Raw genomic sequence first — 13,957 nt, 5'->3', positions numbered from 1 at the left:
GACAATTATTTGTTATTCTTTTTATAAATGTTTGGATGACAGAACTGAACTGTTAGTTATACAATTTTTGTCCTGATTTTTTGCAAATACATTTTTGGCGTAAAATCTGGTTTAGCACTTCAACCACCTGGATCATGACACATTTAGCTCTTTTATTACCTTTTTCGGATGAAACACTTAACGTTCGACAACATTGGGTTTTCGCAATACGCACACACGTCACACATGAATATCTTATTTTTCGTATGTTCCTAAAGGTTTCTAAGTACATTATCATGATTGGTTTGATTTGTATCTTTTGGATTATAGCTTTAACAGACAGATCTGCCTATGATTGGTGATGCATCTATAGCAGGGAATGCTTACCTTGTCAATGCACCGTTACTTGTCTCTTCTTCATCGATTTTCCAGGTTTAAACCACAGTTAACTACTGTTTCATTGGTTAATTAGATTGCAAAGACCCAGGAATTTCCTTAAGGCAGTATGTCATATAATATGTTTTTTTTAGTAAAACTCAGATACTCATATATTTGCATCACCACCAAAAACGAACCTTGTATGGCGAAACCCATGCTATAGAGGGGAATTTGTCTGGATGTGGATGTATAAATTATCATCGTTTTTGAATGGGGACATTAAATATATGGCAGTGGCTATTTTGCCAGCTCCGATTAAAATAATCTTATTCAAGCCGGCAAAATAGCCTTTTTCTATAGAAATGGCTATTTTACCGGCACAAGCAATATAGTGAATGTGTTAGTTTGTAGGTTCTTTGTAAAGAGTGAAATTAACTATTAACTTATGAAAAGTACTATGAAAATTTGCACTGTCAACATAAATGAATCAAATAATTACTGATATACTAGTAGTTAAATAAGAAAACAGCTAACAATTATATTTGAAACACATACAATCGTTTTAACACATTTATCAGTCAAAGTATGAATAACTATTACGAATTTATAACAAGAAAAAAACAAAATAAAAATATTGAGCATCAATTTGTTCCAATGAAATCATATCTAAACGTGTAGTTGAAATTATTTCTAAAATCAGTGAGTGACAATCTAATGCTACATGTATGAATACATGTAAGAATAAAATCTCATTTTTTTAACTGTGTCATATAAAAGAAATTAAAGTTTAAAATCTCATTGCATCATGAATTTGATAACAAATTATACGATATAGCAAAGACAGTCACACAACTTCAAAAATCAAAAATGTTTAAATTAGACTTGATTTTGAAATAAAAGTCAGTTGTTTGAACTGCATATGTGCAAACAAAATCGTTTTTAACTTGGCTTTTGCTTACCTATTGCCAGCAAAATAAAATATTTTCTTTTTTTCCAGCACTGGCAAAAAAATAACTATATTGCTGTTACCTGTGAAATAGCAATTTTTATAGAAATAGCATATTTTACCTGCTTGAATTAATATAATTTGATTTTAATCAGAGCCGGCAATATAGAAAATTTGCTTGGTTGCCAGTGCCGGCAAACTAGCTACTGCCTAAATATATTGCCGCATGTAAGTCAAGTGCTATAGTCTCTGCTTGTTAAGAACCCTATGATCGTTCTACAGTTCGAATGTTATGTCCCTATTCAAAATACCTTCATTTCAATTGCAAGCGGCATTTGAAATTCCTGCTCTTTACCCAGGTGAATCCACCGCTGAAATAATCCATACGAAGTTTACCAAATTGTTCTTGTCTTAAATTTGCATGAAATATTTGTTAGTGAAAGCAAACAAACACCAATCAGTCAAATAAAAAAAAAAACAACGTTTTATCTGGTTGATATGTTTCAATTCACTGTTTTAAATCTAGATTCTCTAAAAAAAAATATTTGATGAATAAAATTATAATGCTGTTAAAAAAAAGTTTCTCTAAAACTTCGTATGTGATTTTGATCTATTATAAGAACAAGTTGTCCTTCTGCCATTTTGACAAAATAATAATAAATTTACCTCTATAAACTGTATACATCTAGTGAGTACATACTTTTAAAACTTCACTTAAAGGACATATCATATGACATACACAACCTTCCTAGCTGGTTTTTGCAGAATAAATCATTTATCTAACCATTAGTTTATATAATCATGGTTTTTCATTAAAAAAAAAATGTTGTGTTTTGTCAACTTTTTGTCATATGCATCTCAATGATATTTCTAGAAATTGCCTAAAACTGGACTGGCTATTTTGTTGAATTTTGTTTCAAAAGTTCAGTCATTTTACAAAATTTTAACACTAGATATTTGTTTTACCTCGGTAAGCTGTCTGTCTTCCAAACTCATCGTAACATTCTGTAAAGAAAAATTGAATCGATGCATATTAAAACTTAACATTTCATTTTCCCCGATTTCACTCATAAAATAGAAATTAATACATGTTTTCTAATTGTTATCATGTATGTTTCAGTGACATGTTCTGGTATATAGCATGTTCTTGTTTAGGGGCCAGCTGAAGGACGCCTCCGGGTGCGGGAGTTTCTTGCTGCATCAAAGACCCATTGGTGGCCTTCGGCTGTTGTCTGCTCTGTGGTCGGGTTGTTGTCTCTTTGTCACATTCCCCATTTCCATTCTCAATTTTATTATCGTTATAATCATAATATTTTTTTATGCTGGTATACTGTCATATTATAGTGGATCCTATCCAAGGAACTTAAAGCTCGCTATAGATTACATAAAATACACATGGTCAGTCGAACATACCGATACTTCTTATCAAACAGAATACATTTGTTGTATTACATCCAGTGTTAGACAGGCAAATCATGAGTTTTTGTTTTTTCAAAGAGGTTGGTAATTCGATACTTTTCAAAAATTTATACCATGTACTGTAAATATTTGTTGACCCTCATTGTCAATTTCTAGATGTAAACCAATATATGAGGCAGACTTATCTGTATCTGTTTTATCCTTTGTCTTAAGTTCGAATGGACAGATGCGTTAAATATATATGTAAGACCCAGGGCGACGTCCGGTCTCTCATCGACGTCTGTTTCTCAAATCGACGTCCAAATATGACGTCACAATACAATATCATTCCAAAATCGACGGCCAATTTTATGTCTTCTAATCGACGTCTTTTTTGATATTCTCAAATCGACGTCTTTTTTGATATTCTCAAATCGACGTCCAATTGATTGGCTTCTTTACTCGATGTCCGTTTTAAGACTTGACGCCGTGAAATCACATCTTGTTAAGAGTTGGTTAAACCTTTAACTCAAAAAGTCGTTTAACAATATAAGACCAAATCATTATACTTTTCAACAAATGGTCGTTCGTTTTTTTTTTTCTATTGTTTGAAGTAAAGTTAAATGATATTGCTTAATTCTATTCTTTCTTCCTAAGAAGGTCCTATATAAAGTCAGCTCTTTATAGGAATAAATGAACAATTCGGCAAGAAGAAGGACACAATTGGTTTCCATGGGATTGCCGATTGTTGTCGCCAAGAAACACGTTCTCTAAACATAACAAAAATGTTCAATCAAGAAATCAAGCGTCTTGGTAATGTCAGTTTAAGATACTTTTTCGTTTGAAATACAGTGATTTTTTACAATGTAGGATGTATCCCTTCTTGAGACAAGATACTTGGGTCTACATTGGCCATTGTTTTAATGAATCAAAGCAGGACCATCTATTTCAATTCGTCTTTTTCGTTTGGAATGTGGAATACTGTGTAAAGTAAAGAAACGTCTAGTGTACTTGTACAAGATTGAAATAGAAGAGTCTTATAGTGTATGTACTCTAAACGATTTTTGGATATTTCAGTACTTTTCCAAATCTGATTCACGCCATCTCTAAAATAGGTACTTTCACACTAACTTCGAAGCCCTGCTTCTGATTTAAAAAGAAGTTTTGTGGAGCACTAAGAAGGACTATCAACATACCATTGACTTAAAGGACACTTATGCAGTATATGTATCTTATACAGTGATAGGAAATACAGTTCTTCATATTTGGTTGAATTCCAATGGAACATAGAACAATCCCTCAAGCAAATATCTATTACATTTATCAAGTAGTTTATGTAGTGTGATTTACACACAAAAACGATGTTCACAAGTGATACATAAATACGTTTTTTTCAATATACATTCATATAATTTATGACGTAGCTCTGTTCCGTCTTTTTAAACTAGTAAGATCAGAACCATTACGTGACGAAAATTCCTCCAAGTTCAGTTTTCTTATAAATGAATCGATACTATCAAAGCCAGCAACACTTTTCTTTACAAAGAGGTAACAACTAAAAATCTATTTTATTTTCAAAATCAGTCTGTTCCTAATGTTTCATACAGTTACATCAAAACTATAGCACCTACAGTATATAACTTTAAGCAAGCCATGCATTGCAGGACCTTGATTTAGAAAAAAACATAAACGAAACCTCTGACATAATACTGTTCCTACTCGTCTTATATTTACAGCCTATCTGCCCATATAATAACCGAGGATTTAAACATCATTCGACATGAACATCTCCGAAAAGCGATGTTTCATGGTCCTTAGTTCAGGGAGTCTTATTACATCAATAAGAATCATTACTTCCAACTTGTCAGAATGAGTTAAAGCAGTCGAGTCTGTAATACAATGTGTGAATGATAGGAGCTGTGACATGTCTATCATCTGTTTACGATAAATAAGTTGTTGTTCCTGTTTACAAAGCTTCAAATACAGTTGTGTATGTATGTAAATAGTATTACTACGATTGTTTTGTAAAGGAACAAGTAATAGATTAGTACCCCGGTAATCCCACATACAAATACATCAACTGACAAGTATGATTTTTTTCTAATAATTGGCATATTGGGCCTCCATAGCTTCAACAGTACATTGCACGGGAAATACGAGGAATTACCTTGTTTGTTTTGCATACTTAAGCTTCACAACATTCTATTCCAAAAATGAATTTTTCATTCATTTGAAAAAAAAGTCCATAGGAAGAGCTGGTTTTTAGAACCATATGTGGATTCTAAAAAACCCTTTACAACTTCTGGATAATTTTGAATATCGATCTTTCTTTGGAATTAATTCTACAAAATTCTTTTTTTTATTTTCAACCCTTTATACCCTAATGCCATTTTGAAATTTAAATATCCTTTAAAAGAAATAATCCACAATGTGTCTTAGTATAAAAATGGTTTCATCGGCACGATACTATTGCCTTGTGGTATCATACGGCATTTTTTTTAAATATTGAACAAACAGGTAAGACATTCTACACATAGGAACATGCAATCAGCATGCTGGAGGTTATTGCTGACATTATCTTTGTTGAAATTGAAGGTAGACTTTTTAGACAAAATTTTGGCATTCTATTATGAACGAACAGTGTACATCTTCTGACCAAACTCTTCCTTGAGCCAATTGTCCAAAACAAGATCAAAGAAACCAGTTCATTTAATTCTACATACATCTATATTGATGATGGGCCGTCAATTACCAATCCAAACTTTTCTGATGTGGGTCCATTAGTATGTCCCCAAGATCTAGAAATCAAATAAAAACTAGCAGTCACCTCAATACCAGAATATATGACAATCGAGACAATTTTAATGTTGACTAATATATTTCCCCCACCATAGCAGCAGTATTCCAATTTCACTTGCATATCATACATTTCCGAACTCAATCGGTATTCAAGAGCTTGCAGCTGCCAATCAGATTTAATAACCGTCAAGAGTGTCTGAGCAGAAAGTTGATTAACCAGGGTTATGTCAATGAACGTGTCGTCCTTTAAAAAATGTTCATTGGCTGAGATACCAAGACCTTGTTGATGAATGCTCATATTTAATTTAAAAAAATGAAACAGTTATTAAAGGTCTTTAAGTATAGATTCTTAGTACTGACGTTGTCTTTTTATATTTTTAACCTTTATTGTTTAGCCCATGTTTGGTTGTATCCTTTTGATGTGGCTCGGTACTTCTACATACCGCCATTGTGTTATTGATGTTTGGTCATTTTTCGTATTGTTGTCTTTCATTTTTGCATATGTGCTTTGTCTATATAGTATCTTTATGCCATTCTATTTTCCATTGTTGACATAGTTGTTTGTTTTATCGTGGATTAAATTATAACACAATGTTGACTGCTGTACTCCAAATTAAGATACTTTTACATATTATTTTATGTTTGCTTTCCTCACACATTGTTGTCAATATAATGAACTAATATGCGACTGTATTATAAGTTAGAGGTACAACTAGCTATAACACCAGGTGTAAACTCCTAACTATCCTACTGCCTGCCGATACATTTATGTTTGGCATTGCACAAGTCATGTCTTCTTTGACTTTCCATGTCGTTAAAATTCTAAATCCCTGATATTCGTGTTAGTTGATTTTAGTCTCTAATGCATGATGTTTTAATTTTAATTGTTTTGGCTTTTAACTAGCTGTCAGTAACTGCGAGTACTCTCAAATCGTTCTTTCTTGTTAATTTGACCTATTGATACTATTTGTAATGCTTTTTTGTTATTTAATGTTAACTTGTATCTGGTCTATATACCAGCTTTGATTGTTGCGAATTACTATAAATTTTCACTTCTTCGTACTATGAACATCACAATTATTTCCTTTCTACTTTTATACTGTCAATACATCACAATTCCGGCACCTATTCATGAAGAACACGAAATTTTTTCGAGCACCAATTTTATAGTTTTATTGTTGATATTAACCCCACATGCACCAAGTTTTAGAATAGTTTAATTGATATACAAGAAATTTCTGGTTATTCCTAAACGGAATATTATACAGACAGATGCAGAAGTATACTTAACAACAAAATTATTTTCATTTACCTGTATATAATATGACGTATTTTTTATTCAAAGTTGATGTTTTTCTGATATTGTTTAGCATTTCACAGCGGTATAATACTTAAGCAACAAATTTGCATACTTAATGCATCAATAATTCATATCTTGTAATGTTATAGTCATCATAAACAAATTATACGTGTCTATATCGCAAAATTGTTGTAAACGTTATGGTATACGGTAATTCAGTTAATTAGTTTAATTATTCATCCCTTATTTTTATTAACATTGTATTTACATTGTATCATAGATCAAATTTATGCGTTCAGTGTATGTTCATTTGTGTTTCTACGTTTTTTGATTGAGTTAAGCTATTCCAATTGATATTTTATAGTGTGTCTTTCTGATGCTGCTCTTTGGTTCGGATGTTGTCTCTTTGACATATTCCATTCTCAATTTTATCAATGACAAGTGGTCTTTGACCTATAGTTGTTTATGTCTGTGATAGTTGGTCTCTTGTGGAGAGTTGTCTCATTGGCAATCATACCACATCTTCTTTTTTATATTTGTCATAAATAAACTAAATGTTAAGCAGACCATTGCACAGAATAAGTCAGGTGGAATCGGATTGGTGTTTACTTATTGCAGGACTGGTTACAATGTTAACTTCAGTAGCGGACCTGTGTAAAGAAAACTTCTGTGACAGTTATAAAAACAGTCATATGACCACGTCTGCTACTGGTTCTCGGACCGGATTGATCCAATCTGTATGTACCCCATAAGACTGACCATCAATTTGCTAGTCATGTGTATAATATCGTATAAACATGTAAATAAATCCCTAGTTTGAAAAACAAATTAACGATCAGTCGTTGTTGACGAACTTAACTTCAATTGGTATTACCTAGAGTAGTTCATTGAATATACAACATAAAAACGTTAACTTTCATCAAATGGTTAATAAAAACAAGAAGATGTGTTATGATTTCCAATGAAGCAACTCCCCACGAGAGACCAAATGACCTGTCATCGCACAAACCAGTTGTAAAGAATCAATATGATGCCTGCCAAAAAAGGCTACTCGTAAATCTGTAAATTGAATAGAGGGCAACCTGTCAATAGACAGTTTTATGCTTGATTTGATAATAAATCAGAGCAAAGATTAACATCATTAGCTATGTTTCCGTTGGCTTCAATTTTAATGTATGATATCGTGTTAGCAATGATGCTTACACAATCAAAATAAAAAGGGATATTTGACAAGTATGAATATATCGGTAAGATTGTCATATGTTCTCTTCATATGTTGTACTAGTACATACGTTTGTTTGTTTTTAAACTAGATCTTGCCTACTACCTGTTTCAAGTCTACGCCGTACCGTGCATCCTGCTACGTAAGTGTAATCCCTTTTGTTACATAATGAAACTAAAAACAATACACATTGAGACAAGAAAAAAAGTGCTTTCTTCACCAGAAAAACATCTGAGTAGCTAAAATTATTTTGCCGGCGAAATGACGATTTAAGTCGCCAAGGAATTTTGAAAATCGCTAAAAATCGCCGGCCGACTGACTTCATGGCGAAGTCAAATCGCTATCAAAACCAGTAAAAGGGAGACAACTTGTTTTTTACAAGTCTCACAGGTAAACAAAGATGACGACCGACAAGAAAAATCGAAATTTTCGAAACAACTCGGGACTAATACTGTAGACGTTTAAATGAAGTAAATACAACGGTTTCTTCGAACATCCATGGATTTAACATTCAAAACTATAGAAACGAGAAACAGAGCGTCTGTTTGAGTTATCATTTTACGATGGTTTTCACCTGAGGATGTTGCGTAATCACTCAGTTGATTTGTTTTCTTTTTATTTATCACGAGACGATCAATTTTACTATTCGATAGGTTAAGGGTGGGAATGAACGGAAGATGTTTTATATTCTTTGATTAAAAATTGAAATATAAAAGGTAGAAAGACATCTAATGGATAAGTTGATTGCAAACGTTAGACACATGGCCAGCTTGTGATTAGCATTGGGTTGTCCACGACCAATTTGTTAATGAGGGAGATATCTTTTATAACAAAATGATAAAATTAGCTCTTTATCGATTAATTAAAAGTGATTGATAAATATTTCCATTTATATTTAGGCTTACAATCTTTCGCGTGATTCTCAACTTACAGCTTACACGATGTCTTGAACAGTCAATATTTTACAAAATTATGACATGTGATGATCAACATTAAATTGCCCAATCATTAAAAAGTAATCAGACAAACTGGGAGTCATATTTATCTGGTTTTATAAAAAAAAATGAAACAGATGCACATGGGATCATGCATGATAATATTACTAGGCAAGCAACAAACAGAATTTCAAGTTGACAGGACGAAAGGTTGAATGAATAAATAACAACTACATTGTCTAAACATTTTTATTAAGAATATTCAATTCATACATTTTATACAATATCATAATTATATAAAACATGCATAATATTTTTTATTGCACAAATAAAACAATTTCCCCTTAATGATGTACACGAAAACGCTATGGCAAACGGTAATAAAATTTCACTTCTCCCAACTCTCTCATGAAAGGAGAAGTCACTTCTCCTTCTCAAAAATCCTAGAATAGACATTTAGTAAATGTCTATCATGTGCCTAGTTCTTTTCACAAATAAATTGAGTGCAAAGCAATCCGTATGTTTAACATTATTTCATACTTAAAAATATCCAGGTATCTGTAGGTGAACTTAATTTATATAGCAAGTTTAAATACTTGATCAACAATAATTGTGTACAACAATAATTATTTGGTAACTTTATTGACTCAAGCTGATAACACACTGGAAACAGTAAAATGCATTTAGGAATCGATATCAACTATATACATGTACATTTTAAAAATATGCGTATACAAACATATAAAATAAAACAAATATGGACATGCTCAAATATACTCTTATGTGGATACTCTTCCAAACACAATCCACGAAAGCGTGTCCATTTATTTCCAATGAGGTTCTCAAAGAGTATGTCGCTTATAATAGAATATTGAGAAATTAAGAGGAGGTGTTGTATAAATGTAATTTTAGTCATTAATGTAAGTTTTTATACACATTTCATATTTTCCCGAAGTTGATTGCATGCATCCTTGCAATATGCATGGTCTATTTCGTTTATATTTTAATCCTTACTAGTATAAACAGAAATGTTCACTCTATCAATTTTACAAACAATCAATTGGCGTAATCTACATGATCAAGTTTATGGCAATGTTGTTCTTTGAGTTTTCTTAAATTGAATTCCAAAAATAAGGATCTATTGTTGATATAGGTCGTATATTTGTAATACCACGAGGAACAGGAATAGCTTGCCACTTGATTAGGGCCGTGAAAAGAGTCTGTGATAGATTTCTTAAACTAAATGTATAGCAGCAACACAGACATTATTCTGTCGTTCATTGGAAACGAGGAAAACTGAAATTTAACACCCAAATCATTCTGCATTTAGTTAGAAAAATGTCACTCCTACAGTCTCGATCTAAGTTTACATGTGTAAGGGGACAAATATTTGATTTTCGGAAGAAGAAGTATAAGCTTTGAAGATTTGTATGAATGGAATTATTGCTCTTAATATGTGTTAGGTCAAATCATTCAAATGAGGAAGATGTTAAGTCAAATTCATTATTCTCATGTAAGGGGGGCTAGAGTGTAGATGAGCTACAATCTGTGGCAAACAACATTTTTTCTTCAGCTTCTGCATCAACCTTTTGTCAACAACAAAATAATTAAACATTTTACAATACCCCACCAATATTGTTGTCATAAATTTGGAATGTTAACTTTTACTAGAAAAGATTTATGTATGTTACGAAAATTGTGTTCCTTTGAATTTCTTGAAACATATGTTATGTTCAGAATTAGTTTTATAACTAAAATAAGCTTTTTATGATCATTTGTGTCTATATTTGTTTACCATTTCTTGTACTTAAATAACTACCACTCTTGGGTCACATTTCCATAGAATTTAAACAAAAATATACAATTTGCCAAAAAAAACAAAAAAAACAAACCACAACAGATACCACAGAATATCATCAGTTTAGCATGTGAAATTATGGAATAAAAAACCATCTTTAAAACCACAAAAAGTTCATAATACAAACACTATGTCGTTATTCTGCGATTTGGATTATGCTGCCAAAGACCACCATTGCGTTTCCTCTCTTATACGACACATGATATGTGTATGAAAAACAATATATCCAAGATAAGCACATATCACCATGATTACTATAGCTTTCAAAAAAAAAGACCTAATTGAAATAGGTTTGTCACTTATACAGTTTGTAATTTCATTTTCAACAAAATATGGACAAAGTTTATTATTCCCGATTCTCATACTTTGTGTCAATTTGTAGATACATACACAAATTAAAAAGAGACAACTAAAATTATCCTGAAAAGGTTTCATATCCGTTATGTAAAATACCCATGGTTTTAGGTTCAAGGATAGCTACACATTGAATCATGTATGCCGTATAGAAAGGCTACAGTAGCTTACAGTAGTATACCGCTGTTTAATAGTCGTAATATATTGGCATGCATTTGACAAAAATATCCATTATGACAAATATATTTCAGGCATATAATTAAATAACCATTTTCAGAAGTAAATTAAAAAAATCAAATTGAATATTGAATAATATCGACACAATATAAGCCTTTCGAATACGTTTGCTGCGCTCACTCGACAAAAAGCTTCATAATGTGACATACAGCTGATTTTTTACAATATCAATATGCAGACAACCTGATATTCGTTACTAAATGAATCTGTCTATTTCATTTCAGGCAACACTATATATGTATTATGTGTTAACTATTTTCACTGTTGTGTTTGTGATTTAAAAATGGTGAAAAAAAAACCAGTTTGTTTACGCTTGATTTGGCCTTTCAACTATTGTAGTCGTCGAGAAAATTTGCGTCTGACGAATTTAAATTAAACCCTTCTTCGAAAGAATAGAAGTAGAGAAATTAACCAATCGGGTAAATATAAAAATGCTTACCTCAGCTTGAAAACATATTCAGAGCAACAGTAGATCTTGCTGGTGCCTTTGTTTTATTTCAAATATGACAAATATGTATAGCAATATGGCTATGCACATATTATTTCTTTTTAAACATATACATATTTCTGTTGATCAATTAAATCGATATAACAGGTTTAAAATACGCTGTTAACAACAATATTTAAAGGTTAGTCATTGTTTGGTTAACATATGGATATTTTTAAACTCAAGCTGATAGCAAGGTGGATTATATTTGAAATATTGGGCGATTCTCTTTTTAAACCATCTCAAGCCTATGTACATACTTTTAAGAATGATATAAATATGGCTGGTCGAATTATTCTAACACATGTTGTATAGGTATTTACATGGATAACCTTTGAAATATTAAGTGTAAAGATAAAATTGTATTTTTATGAAATTGATTTGCTCCGTATTTTATAATGGTTATATACTTCAAGGAAGCAATACTGAATTTTAAAAAAAATGTTAAAAATAATTGAACAGATACTTAGATATACAAAATATTGCTTATTGTTGTTTCGTAAATTTATTTTCCATACACTTTTTATAAAAGATTATGTTATGAATACAGAATGTGATCATATATCCTAACAGATAAAGAAGGCGATATTATGGAAGGTTATTTAAAAGAGGGACGAAAGATACCAGAGGGACAGTCAAACTCATAGATCGAAAACAAACTGACAACGTCATGGCCAAAAATAAAAAGACAACCAGACAAATAATAGTACAGATGACACAACATAGAAAACTAAAGACTAAGCAACACGAACCCCACTTATTTAACTTATTTAAGAATTCAGGAATTCACAAATTCATTATTTAAAATGAAACTAAATAAAAACCCAGGAATTGATCGTTAAGTGCAGAATTTTACAGAACCTTTTGTAAACATCTTAAAGAGTTCGCAGTAAATACTTTTGATTTCTCATTCGATAAAGGTGAGTTAACAAATGCACAAAAAATAAGCAGTTATTTCCTTTTTACATAAAAAAAATGAGCATCTCTGTTTAGAAAATTATAGAAATTAACATTATTGAATGTTGACACAAAAATAGTTACTTATTCACTTGCTCAAAAATATCCCAAGTTATTCATGGGGATCAAATGCGTATGCACAAAATAGATATATAGCATATAACATTAGACAAAATTCAACATGTCATAGATAATGCAGAAAAAATAATATAGAGGGTGCATTACTTTTCTTAGATTTTTCGATTCATTAGAGTGGGATTTTATGTTTTTTGCTTTACACAAATTTGGATTTAAAACTTCTATGCTGAGATGGATAAAACTTTTATATACTGAGGATCAAGCGCGATAACTTATGTTATTGCCGTGGAGATTCTTGCTTGTAACATTACGCGACCATAACCTTAAAGGATTTGAAATCAAGATAGATTGGAAAACCCATACTTTAAAGATAAGTCAGCTAGCAGATGACACTACACTTTTTCTCAAATCAAAACAAGATATTTCAAAAGCTCTTAACATTTAGCTCACTATAAGGACTAAAACTTAACAGATCTAAAACAGGAGGTAATTGGCTAGGGAAACAAAAACACTGTAAAGAAAAATATGAAACTATAAACTTTACAGAAAAAAAAAAACAGTTGAAATTTGTTAAATATATTTTGGGCATAACAAAGAAGAGTGTCAGAAATAAAATTTTGAAAAACAGCTGGAAAAGTCTGAAAAAAACATATTCAACTGGAAAAAATGAAACTTAACCATTATTGGAAGAATAACAGTTATTAAATCTTTAGTTATTCCTAATATTACTTTTTTTTTGGCTACAGTTTAAACCTTGGGCAAAGAGTATTTAGACACATTTAAAACAAAATTATAAACTTCTATGGAACAATAAGCCAAAAAAAGTTAAAGGCACTTTAATATGCTACAACCAAAAGATTAACTGCTGATAAATTTCTTAATTGGATGGTCATACCAACATTTTATCTAAATAAATTTGGAAGCAATCTATTTATCTTGAGAATGAAAGCTAATGATATATACTCTCTACCAAGTTCGAAAGATCTACCAGAATGTTATCTTGATATGATTAGGGTGTTGTTAAAAAAT

This window comes from Mytilus californianus, unplaced genomic scaffold (assembly GCF_021869535.1).
Source record: "Mytilus californianus isolate M0D057914Y unplaced genomic scaffold, xbMytCali1.0.p SCAF_10, whole genome shotgun sequence".
Lineage (NCBI taxonomy): Eukaryota > Metazoa > Mollusca > Bivalvia > Mytilida > Mytilidae > Mytilus > Mytilus californianus.
Note: the sequence above shows the minus strand (reverse complement) of the source record.